The 12,837-nt window shown below is 38.4% G+C and overlaps 1 protein-coding gene across 2 annotated transcripts in view; it reads right to left on the bottom strand.

Moving 5' to 3' along the window:
• Nucleotides 1-6,023, bottom strand: part of LOC137277321 (myosin-9-like) — a 74,652-nt gene extending 68,629 nt beyond the window's left edge. For both annotated transcript variants that reach the window (XM_067809004.1, XM_067809003.1), the window contains exons 1-2: nucleotides 5,982-6,023; nucleotides 5,190-5,244 (exon numbers count right to left, since the gene is read on the bottom strand). The gene's annotated coding sequence lies outside the window, so the exon portion shown is untranslated. The remainder of the gene's footprint in view (nucleotides 1-5,189; nucleotides 5,245-5,981) is intronic.
• Nucleotides 6,024-12,837: the final 6,814 nt, after the last annotated feature.

Below are 12,837 nucleotides of genomic sequence, written 5' to 3'. Positions count from 1 at the left end.
TCAGTATCTACTTTTAGCCTTTACACATGTGTTAGAAGATCCCATGTAGCCATTACTGCAACATGTGCTTAGTTCCTGTGATGTACAATAGTCAATACACTGGGACTGTAGTTGCACTTCCATATGAAGAGGTGAAGAGGTTCATAAACAGCGATTTAATTTAACCTTATGAGTAAAACTGATAATATAAGTGTAAAGGTGTTATACATTTTATGAAATGTACATGCACACACATTTGAACTAATGCTAATTTTTAATTGTTTGAAGCATGGGTACAAATCTTTTGTTGCCATTGCTAGACTTTGCTTACAAGAAATATATCAGTAATACCCGTACATCATACATAAGTCAATGTTATAAGAGACAGAGAATTACTACCACGAAGTACCATATGACTTGCCACTCACAGCAGTGTACACTGAAATGTACCTCACTTGTAAGCGGGGTGCATTAAATAATGGAACAGTGCTCAGCCAATCAAACAGCACCATTTATGTGTGAGGTAAGATAATAAATAATGGAACAGTGCTCAGCCAATCAAACGGTGCCATTTATGAGTGAGGTAAGATAATAAATAATGGAACAGAGCTCAGCCAATCAAACGGCACCATTTACGTGTGAGGTAAGACAAGTATGCCTGCTGAGTGCCAAGCACAAGGGTGACCAACACCTGTCCATCTTACACTCCTTGCCATGGACAGATCTAAACAACTAGGTAATAACATACACCTTCACTTGTAATAACAGCAAAGCACATTTGCGGAAGCTAGAACTAAATTAACATGGACAAAACTATGGTCTGGAATGAAATGAAACCCAAATTCACTATTTCTATGTCTCGCAAAACAACTTTGGTTTAATGTTCCATATATCTTAAGAAATAGCATCATAAAAAGACAATTTGAAAATATTACCTATTTTTATGACAACCATAACACATTACTTAACTGGTACTTTCAGCTGATATAAAATCCTGCATAACAGTGCCACCTGGTGGGGTGACAAAATCTTGAAAACCTGCAGTGTTTCTAAATAATATTCACTTTGTAAATATCAGAGGAAACTTCTTTGCAAACCTACAGTGTTTCCAGCTAATGTCAATATGACTGTTCATAATGTCAGTATCAGTGCACCATTGAGGTCCACTTCTCCAGATTAATGTGAAGCATTGCTTACCTGTCACGTCCAGCAATTGACGAGCCTACATAATACCACAGCACCTATGCCCGGTTGAGCTAGACAGCCATACACAGTGGCATGTACTTGAAGCTCTATATCAACATCAGATCAAACCGAACAACACTTCTTGTGCTTGAAACATTCCCAGCCCACACGACCACTGACCCATTACACAGCTATTCACAGTCACTATGAAATTATCAGTGTTATGTGGCTCCAATCACCCCCACCTATCCCGGCCCTGCTACACAGCCTTAGCTTGGCAGACACAAGCACTGACTCCAGTGTGGTCAATACCCGTGTAATTCACGCCCAAACATGCACGTCGCTTTTACTCACTACAATAGCACTATCATTTTCATTGATTACAGGATGTGTGTTCATGTTGAGTGAGCAGGATGCTGGGAATCACCAATTAAAGTATTAATGAGATTGTTAATCTTTGAGGATGTGTGGAGCAGTGGTTAAAGCATTTGCTCATCAAGCTGAAGATCCACGTTTAATTCCCTACAAGTGTACAATGTGTGAAGTCCATTTCTGGTGTCCCCAGATATTGTTGGAATACTCCTAAAACACTGAAAAACTAAACTGACTCACTAACTGCCAGTCATTACTGATGAGGATGCACAAATAAGCTGTAGATTAGAACATTATCTGGTAACTGGGAACAGATCAAGTATCAACTGTGAAAAGACTATAAACACAAGTTGTTTCATGGTAACAGAGAAGTTGTGTATTGGGAACAGACTGCTGACTGCAACAAAATCACCTGTTGATTTAGAAAAGATATCAGGTGTGCATAAAGGCCACTGGGCTTGATTTCCAGGTGTGCCGTATCAGTTTAGTTGCACCTTGTCTGTTTTACCAAGTAATTGTAGGAAAAGGCAGTTAATGAATTTTATAAGAATAATTCATGACACCAATGTTACATTTTGTGGCACAGAATCATCGTCAAGTCATATACTCACAATTGACTTGTTGCATGAAACATACCGATGACATTGTAACGATGAAAACAGTATTATCATGGGCAAGGGCATGTTTACTCTTCACAGTTGGAAACTGACTGGAATCTGACTGCAGTTTTCCTGGTTTTGTCAAAAATGCATTTTGAACTTTGAAAGCATTAAATGAGCTCTGGAATGTAAATGTGTCTTAAGTTTAAAAAAAAAATATTTTGCTGTCTTTACGAACTGGCTGATCATACTCACTGCAAAACATGATATCATTTTTTATCCTTCTCCACTTCAGAACCATACTGATCCATTAAGCACATTTCAGCAAGACCCATTTAACAGTTTAGGAAAAAAAGAACTATACAAAGGTTCAAAAGTTCTGTTCAGGAATGGACAAGAGACACACTGACAGACAGGTGGATGGACAAGCATATCTTATATTCTCTTGTTTTTCACCTTGGAGCAGAATTAGCCATAATAAAAGTTTCCAGGATCTAATGCCAGCTCAGTCCAACTCCATAAAGATCCTGGTAAGATGTGGCCTTCAGCAATGCATGTGTCAAACAGGACCGTTAATTAAATTCGTGAGAGCTGCTGACATGATTCACATAGCAATCATATCCCAGTCATGTAGATCAATGTTCATGTTGTCAATCACTGGATTGCCTGGTCCAGACAACAAACCCTGGCCCAGCTATTGTTGCAGGTAGTCACTAGCAGTCATTCCAAACAGAGATGACAATGTTGAGATGAAACTGAGCTAATGAAAAGGAAGCTAAACTGATAATAGGATACTTCACACATCCTAGGCTTCATTACAACAAACACATGATGGGTCAGCTTCATGGTCATGTCACAAACCTTCCTGGGACTGGGCAATCCTAAGTTTCATGATTTCTTGCTGCATCACTGCCAAAAGGATAGACTTGGCGGATTTCTGAACACATTCAGAAGAATATGGTAGTTCCAGAGTCTTTCTTAGGCCAGGCCCTTGCACTTAGCATTTAGTGGTAAAAAAGGGATTCCTTGATAAAATAACTGGAAAATGTGCTAACAAGAAACAAGGCATCATTTGGTGAGGAAAGGTTCATCGAATTCTCCTTTGATCAACAAGGTGTCTTAGTTGATTGATAAGACTTCTCAGATGAGAAATGAACATGTGCTAGCAGTGTGACTGTCATACAGAAGTAAGTCTGTTATAGAGACCTTCCGTTTTCTCTTACTGTCATCCTTTCCCATTTATCATCTTGATAAACTTCCAAGTTAATTTATGTAACTAAACAACAAAACCTAAGGAACAGTGAGATCACATCATCTACACTTGTCAGAGACACGAGAAATACCTCAGCACAAGAAATACTTCAGTACAGAATCACATGTGCATCCAAGGTAAGGCAAATGCTTGTCTGGACTACCTGCACCAACACTTGGGTCCATAGTATGTGACTGCCTACACCAACAGCTGGGTCCACGGTATGTGAATGCCTACACCAGCTGGGTCCACAGTGTGTGACTGCCTACAACAGCTGGGTCCACAGTGTGTGATTGCCTACACCAACAGCTGGGTCCACAGTGTGTGACTGCCTACAACAGCTGGGTCCACAGTGTGTGATTGCCTACACCAACAGCTGGGTCCACAGTATGTGAATGCCTACACCAGCAGCTGGGTCCACAGTATGTGATTGCCTACACCAACAGCTGGGTCCACAGTGTGTGACTGCCTACACCAACAGCTGGGTCCACAGTATGTGAATGCCTACACCAACAGCTGGGTCCACAGTGTGTGACTGCCTACAACAGCTGGGTCCACAGTGTGTGATTGCCTACACCAACAGCTGGGTCCACAGTATGTGAATGCCTACAACAGCTGGGTCCACAGTAAGTGACTGCCTACACCAGCAGCTGGGTCCACAGAGTGTGACTGCCTACAAAAACAGCTGGGTCCACAGTAAGTGATTGCCTACACCAACAGCTGGGTCCACAGTGTGTGACTGCCTACAACAGCTGGGTCCACAGTGTGTGATTGCCTACACCAACAGCTGGGTCCACAGTGTGTGACTGCCTACAAAAACAGCTGGGTCCACAGTAAGTGACTGCCTACACCAGCAGTTGGGTCCACAGTGTGTGATTGCCTACAACATCTGGGTCCACAGTGTGTGATTGCCTACACCAACAACTGGGTCCACAGTGTGTGACTGCCTACAACAGCTGGGTCCACAGTGTGTAACTGCCTACACCAACAGCTGGGTCCACAGTGTATGACTGCCTACAAGAACATATGGGTCCAGGGCCTGTGACTGCCTACACCAACAGCTGGTCCAAGGCCTGTGTGTGCCTACAAAAACAGCTGGGTCCAGAGTGTGTGACTGCCTACAATAACAGCTGGGTCCAGGGTGTGTTCACATTAGGTGGCATTAAAAGCTGTTAACTCATTTTAAGGTCATTTCCATTCCACCGTTAATATTCGGAGGAAACTTTGGAAAGTGAGATAGGATAGGATTATAAATTTAATGCTTTTACATTAATGTTTTCTCCTATCCCTATTTCATAATTTGCCATTTTATACATACAAATCTAAAACTTCTCACATATTTTATCTTTTTGGATTGATTTAAGTTTGTCATGCTTCAGAAAATCAAAATGCATTCCTACAGATGGAATTTCCAATAACATAATTTATCCCCTATGGGAAAATATACACCAGTGTGTGTGAGACTTACTTCTGTTCCCCAGTGAGAAAGGTGGAAAATTTCCTGTACGCATCACATCTAGAGATGGTGTTGTCTTGACATACAAGTAAACATGTTTATAAACAGTATTGGGTCTATTTTTCAGGATCAAATGAAATCGTCTGAAACTAGATGAGGCGAATAACACTGAGATTAGTGCATTGTATTTTCTGTGTTGATAGTTAACTCAATAATGATTGACACCTTGATAACCATGAAATGAAACTGTAGACATCAGTGTGTTCTAGCATCACAGATCTAGTTGCAGGTTCCCCAAATGACTGGTGTGTGACCTTGTGATCAGGTGTAGTGACAGAAGACCTACCTTGATCAGCAGCCTCCAAATCCAGGTGGTATATCCAGCAGGTCCGTGTCATATGCTGCTGAAATACAGGGAATTGTACACTGTCGGAAGAGTGGGGAAGTTGTACAGTGAGGAAGTGGGCAATATTCCAGCAATATCATTGCACCTACATGAGGAATCAAACCCAGGTCTTTGGCGTGATGAGTGAATGCTTTTCAGCTACACCACCACCCAGTGTACAGTGAGTCAGTGAGTGAGTGAGTGAGACAGTAGGACTTGTACTGAGCTGAACACTGTGGGCAAAGTAGAGGGGACTCATGAATATGTAATTGCTGGCTCTGCTGAAACAGTTGTTTACAAGCTTATTTTTTGCATGAACAATGTGATGTAAAGTTGATTGCTAGACTGAGTACATGCTGATACATCTGAGTGAAGTTTCTTGGACAGCTGAAGCGTGTCCAGAACATATAGTTTGTCAGATGAGATGGCGTGGTTCAACTTTTTAAAACGTCTTGACAGTATCCGATATTACAACCACACCGTTTTATGCTCACCGACTTAAACTACTGTCGAGAAAATCCTAAAGTAAACATTGGTCCATGCTACCTGACTCATCATCGACTTGGCATACAGGTGTTAATGAGCAGGCACCATGCACTGTTGTGACAGACGACCTAAGAGCACAGCAATGGGGCGTGTATACGCTACATGCACGTGTGTATGAAACACATGTAGGTCTGCCTGACCTGCACACACAAATGATACGGTACTCTCACAACACTCACACTCTTTAACATGTTAATGACAACGCACCTGTCACATGCCGGCCGCCATCTTCTCCCTAGCTACCAGTGGCGTCCCCTCTCTGTGACGTCACAGAGCAACACGTTCGATCTTGAGCGGGGTTGATTTTCCCGCGCTTGTGTTGCGACGCGACTTAATTAGCGGCGGGTAGCGAAGATCAATAGATCAGTAGCTGGCTTCAAGTGAGTGGACTTGAGTGGCTGTGTGCTTACGCGTTCACCTTGTGCCAAAGCTGAGATCAACTTACTTGTTCGACCTTTCATAACGGTTACAATAATCTTCATAAGCAAATGAGTCCTTTTTAAATCTTTAGCTTTTCTGAGGCATCTATTTCAAAATGTAAATATTTCTGCGTAACAACATACAATAGTTTGTTGCATTTGGTGTTTTTTTTACAGACGTCGCACACCAACGCGCCATTAGCACACCGACTCGTTGAGCTCTTACTGTGGCGGTCACGTTTTACGAAAGACTTATATCCACATTTGAGTGTACATTTCTCTTTCTCGACAGTTAACTGTAACGTGTCTACAATCTATCTTATATAGCTGTGTACGCAACGAGCGACGAGCTCTCTCCTCTTCTACAAACGAAGTACCATCTCAATGCTATCTCAAAACCATCGTATATTCTTTACTTACTTTTGGGGGAAACATTAAAACTTAAAACATTGTAGTCCGCTCTCTAAACTTGCATCCCTCTGAATTAATTAGAAAGGATGAAGCTGCACTTTGTATCTGTTTCTGTTCAAAGTTGATACCATAATATTGTGTGCTGACTGATAATGCATCTAATGCTCCATAACCCCATACACATGGCGTTTTGAAATTGTAAGGTGACACACAAACTGTTTGTCTACCTGGCTGTCCGAGCCTATGCATGTTTTAAGTCTGAAGTACCCAGGGTCTAAATTACTATAGCTACCATTATTTAAAAAGCCCGGGCTTACACATGATGTTTGCTAAAATAATATTCTAATTCTGGTCATCAGAACAATATTTAGAATGGTAATCCCTTTTTAATCACGCTGACTACAAGTGAGTGAGCCTGTGACTTTTGCTTTACGCCGCACTCAGCAATATTCCAGCTATGTGGTGGCGGTCTGTAAACAATCGAGTCTGGACCAGACAATCCAGTTATCGACAGCATGAGTATCGATCTATGCAAGTGGGAACCAATGACATGTGTCAACCAAATCAGCGAGCCTGAACACCCGATCCCGTTAGTCGCCTCTTACCACAAGCATAGTCGCCTTTTATGGCAAGCTTGGGTTGCTGTCGATCTGTTCTATCCCGACGTGCACTTCATACAATATTCCTTGATAACAAAGCACTTACCAGTACAAACTAAAAGTGCTTTATGGTTCAACTTCTTTATTATACAAGGTCACAAGGTTTCGAGACTGATTCTAGTCTCTTCTTCAGGTGAGGTGAGGATACTTCTAAATGTCTTTGAAACAACTTATTTACCAGTACAGTCACCATGTACAGTAATCGTGTTATTCTTCATATCATAAATTTGAAATGTATCTTTCTTTCAATGATGATTTCTTTTCTGTTGTAGTGTATGTGAATGGTTTGTTACAATCGTGGTTATATGTGAATTATAGCTGAAATGTAAATAGTATTTACACTCACTAAAAAAAAACAACAAAAACTCGATCCATGGTATTGCATCAGTAAACATGCGCTATACAATGTCAAAACATATTTGCTTATTGTTTGCTTATGATGAAGTCACATTTCAATCAAATGATTAATCGATTATTCTGTTTTAGTCGAATTAATTGAAGACTACTCTAAGTTCTCCTTATGATGTCAACATTTTGACAAGATAACAACAATTTGAAGGTATTAAAACGTCAAACGGCAAACAGTAACACTTAAAAACTCTTTAAAAATGAAATTTCAGCAAGCCCTCAATCTAAATATTACGCTTTGCAGCCCATCAGGTTTACACGGACAAAATGGCTTGCTTCCCGCGTGAATGCTTTCTAATGTTTATGATACGAATGGGCAGAAAAACTAAAAAGAAGACCTGTTAAGTATGTAATTTTTGTTCACCGAAAAACCCGACCTAGGATTATCAAGGAACATGCAATTTGCCATCAAGTGCAAAACAATTTCCATGCATGTACGTCAGCGGAAGACACTCAACATCTGGCTATACATCAGAATAATATATGACCTGGTGATAGGATACAGTAATAAACAACCTCGTGATATAACAGAATAATACATGACCTGGTGATACAACAGAGTAATAGATTACCTGGTGATACTACAGAATAATACATGACCTGGTGATACAACAGAAGAACACATGGCCTGGTGATACAACAGAGTAATACATGACCTGGTGATACCACAGAATAATATATGACCTGGTGATAGAACAGAGTAACACATGGCCTGGTGATACAACAGAGTAATACATGACCTGGTGATACAATAGAGTAATACATGACCTGGTGATACAACAGAGTAATAGATTACCTGGTGATACAACAGAATAATACATGACCTGGTGATAGAACAGAGAAACACATGACCTGGTGATACAACAGAATAATACATGACCTGGTGATACAACAGAGAAACACATGACCTGGTGATAGAACAGAGTAACACATGGCCTGGTGATACAACAGAGTAATACATGACCTGGTGATACAATAGAGTAATACATGACCTGGTGATACAACAGAGTAATAGATTACCTGGTGATACAACAGAATAATACATGACCTGGTGATACAACAGAGAAACACATGACCTGGTGATACAACAGAATAATACATGACCTGGTGATACAACAGAGAAACACATGACCTGGTGATAGAACAGAGTAACACATAGCCAGGTGATACAACAGAGTAATACATTACGTGGTGATACCACAGAATAATACATTACCTGTTGATACAACAGAGTAACACATTACCTGGTGATAGAACAGAATAATACATGACCTGGTGATAGAACAGAGTAACACATGGCCTGGTGATACAACAGAGTAATACATTACCTGGTGATATAACAGAATAATACATGACCTGGTGATAGAACATAGAAACACATGGCCTGGTGATACAACAGAATAATACATGACCTGGTGATACAACAGAATAATGCATGACCTGGTGATAGAACAGAGTAACTCATGGCCTGGTGATACAACAGAATAATACATGACCTGGTGATACAACAGAATAATACATGACCTGGTGATAGAACGGAGTAAAACATAGCCTGGTGATACAACAGAGTAATACATTACCTGGTGATACCACAGAATAATAGATGACCTGTTGATACAACAGAGAAACACATTACCTGGTGATACAACAGAATAATACATGACCTGGTGATGCCACAGAATAATACATGACCTGGTGATACAACAGAGTAACTCATGGCCTGGTGATACAACAGAGTAATACATTACGTGGTGATACAACAGAATAATACATGACCTGTTGATACAACAGAGTAACACATTACCTGGTGATACAACAGAATAATACATGACCTGGTGATACCACAGAAAAATACATGACCTGGTGATACAACAGAGTAACACATTACCTGGTGATACAACAGAATAATACATGACCTGGTGATGCCACAGAATAATACATGACCTGGTGATACAACAGAGTAACACATGGCCTGGTGATACAACAGAGTAATACATTACGTGGTGATACAACAGAGTAATACATGACCTGGTGATACAACAGAGTAATACATGATCTGGTGATACAACAGAGTAACACATGACCTGGAGATAGAATAGAATAATGCATGACCCGGTGATAGAACAGAATAATGCATGACCCGGGGATACACAGAACTCATTACACTTGTGTCCTACGATTTTTGAGTCATTCTCAAAAGTTGCAGCTATTTGGTGTACAAAAGACAACATAATTCAAATACAAAATAATCAATCACTATTTTCATAAATGTCAAACTACATTGTTAAGTTTCACATATCAATAATATTTTAGGCTTAATTATGTTCAATATTGTCATGAAGACAATTAATTAAACTAATTAGGTTTAAGCCACAATGTCTTTCCTGTAACAACAGTAATACTTATATTTTTCTTAAAAATAAATTGATACCTAAAGATATTACATTGTAAATTCTACCTTACCTGCTATTTTGTTACACACACTTAAAACTTCAGGTCTATGATTGCATGTTTATGAAATAAACCTGATGTACACTGTGTCAGATGAAAAAGTCAAATCTGCTGGTACTTTTCAATGTTCTTGATATCAACTCAACTGTCTGTCATAAAAAAATATTGCACTGAAGGCGATTTGAAGAGAATATTATGATATTTCTGATTAATTTCTGACAATGTCTTTCTGTTCATATGAAAGACAGTATCCTTATGCCAAAGACACTCTATATTACTGGGAAGAGAATATGTGAAATAAATTTGAAAAACTATTTAATTGTGACAAAAATCTTTCATCTATCTGTAATGAAAGAGAGAGTTCTTTGCGTGTTATCCTCAGACGTATAGTAAGTGTTACTTGTTATATCCATATCTCCAAATAAGGCGACTAACCATGACATGTTTGTTACAGAGAAGACAATTCGACTGTATGTTTAGTTAGGATAAGAATACATATCCATCAGTTTCTAAAAGTAGGGTTTTTTTTACCATACTTGTAGACCAAAATATATAGTCTATATTTTAGAACTTTGCCTATTTGTTACCCGAAAGGCATGTCTGTGTTACTGGAAAGACATTTCAAGAACAAGTTAATGGAAGACAAGGGAGAATTTAAAGACTATAGACTTCGTGCTTTAAATAAACAACAATTAAAGTAGCAGTTACTATCTTGAAATTTGTTTCTTTTAGGAACTCAGAAGAAAATCTTAACGACAAGTTTGACAGTATTTGTCATGAATTTATCAAACTGTCAAACAGGTTTACAAGTAACAGAAGCATCCAAGTTTTGATCATCTGCCTCGAGTTGTCAAAGTAACAAGGAAATCAACAAAATTAATCTCTGTATTTGTTATACCCATTTTGCCAGTTCTGAAAAGCATAAGGAAATGAATGTTTCATTGATTTTAAGTCCTTTAAATCAGGGGTATTTTTGAAAGGTGTGAAATATACAAATTGTTAAGGAAAATATCAATTGTTACTTCAAATATAAACTTAATGGTCCTAATGTGAGCACACAGCAAATCTAGATGAACAAAGACTTACTAGTTGCATTGGGTATTTTCAAATTTGTATTGAACTGTCTTTGCAGTTACATAACTTTCTTTCCAGTAACAACCTTTTACAAAAATAAGTATAGCTGCATTCAGAAGAGAAAGTGTAAAGCATGTTTCAGTTTCAGCACATATACACCTATGATCTTTATCACAATTAAGCTGTTAATGATATTGACATTAAAATAATATGAATATGTGACTAATCAAGACATGTTTCAATGAAATAACACTGATGGTCTTCCCAATAACAAAATAGCTGTTACAGAAAAGACTGTTATTTGAGAGACAAATTGTAAAAGTAAATTCAGAAAAAAATAATGACTATTCCCTTTCCCATTTCAGACAACATCCTTGTGTTGTAATTATGGTTCCAAATGCAAAGAGAAATACATATTTTTGGAAAATTGTTTGTTTCTTTTGTTAATTAATGTTACTTAAAAGACACCCATGCAAAATACTTGCAAATGTTTACTTTTCAGCTTGATTTTCTTTAAAAGTTTTGTCTTGAACTTAACGCCACATGTTTATCACTCTCAGCCAGAAGTTGTTAATGAGCATGATAGGGAGTTCCACTTTCACAAGATGAGAGATCACTGATTATTTGATACTTTTATGGAACTGTTACAGGAAAGACGTTTTTCTTGTAAACAAAAGAAAAAGATTGTTTTTTACTTCAAAATTCAGCCTGAAAATCACAAACATCTGCCAGGAATGGGAAAAAGGTCTATTCTTTTCAACTACTCCAGAAACAATATTTTCTTAAATGAAATTTTGTGCACAGCAGACACCCGATGTTAGGTTTCTGCACCTGGATACATGACAAAATGCATATCCTTTGTTACAAAAAGGAATAAAATAAAAAGTATTTGGTCCTTTTATTTGTCATAAAAAATTCCCAAGCTACATTAGATATTGCTAATGAAACAGAAATCAGATTTTTAACACATTGATAAAATCTGATGGTTATATTGAAGTTTTAATCCTGATACGTGAAAAAGCTTTTGAGAATGACTCTTATACGAAACGCATTATTTTGCATGAGTTTCTTATCAGTAATGTGACACACTTGGCCGAGTGTAACAATTTCTTTATCATCCATTTGATTTATGTACATTGTTGCAGTAAAACACGGTAAGAAAGTTTGACGGCCCACAACAACGAAATACAGAAACAATGGTTGCTAGGCAAAAGTGACGAGTGCACATGTGCACATATGATATTTATTATTCACCCGTTGACGATATCACTGTTTAATAATTTACGTGATAACGTACCTCTGACGTCAAAGTGGTTTTACAGTTATAAATAAAAATTAAATATACAAATTTATGGATGGCAACATCGTATTTATTGCAGAGCCACGTTTCGATAGAGGTTCTTACATCGTTATCAAACTGAAAGTGAATACAACCAGATGATGAGAGGTATATATACATGGTATGTTTTGACAAGCAGCTGATGATTAACATTAACAAAATATAATTGAGTAATAACCGGTACATATTTAGGCCAGTGGGAGAGTAGGAACAACCAATGAGACGGGTGATGAAGCCAGTAAAGGGGATTAAGTTGTAATATCAAATTGATTGGGTGCTTTTATAGAGTCTTTTGTTGGATT

Source organism: Haliotis asinina, chromosome 3 (genome assembly GCF_037392515.1).
Source record: "Haliotis asinina isolate JCU_RB_2024 chromosome 3, JCU_Hal_asi_v2, whole genome shotgun sequence".
NCBI lineage: Eukaryota > Metazoa > Mollusca > Gastropoda > Lepetellida > Haliotidae > Haliotis > Haliotis asinina.
The sequence above is the reverse complement of the archived record's forward strand: the minus strand, read 5'-3'. Positions and strand labels throughout refer to the sequence as shown.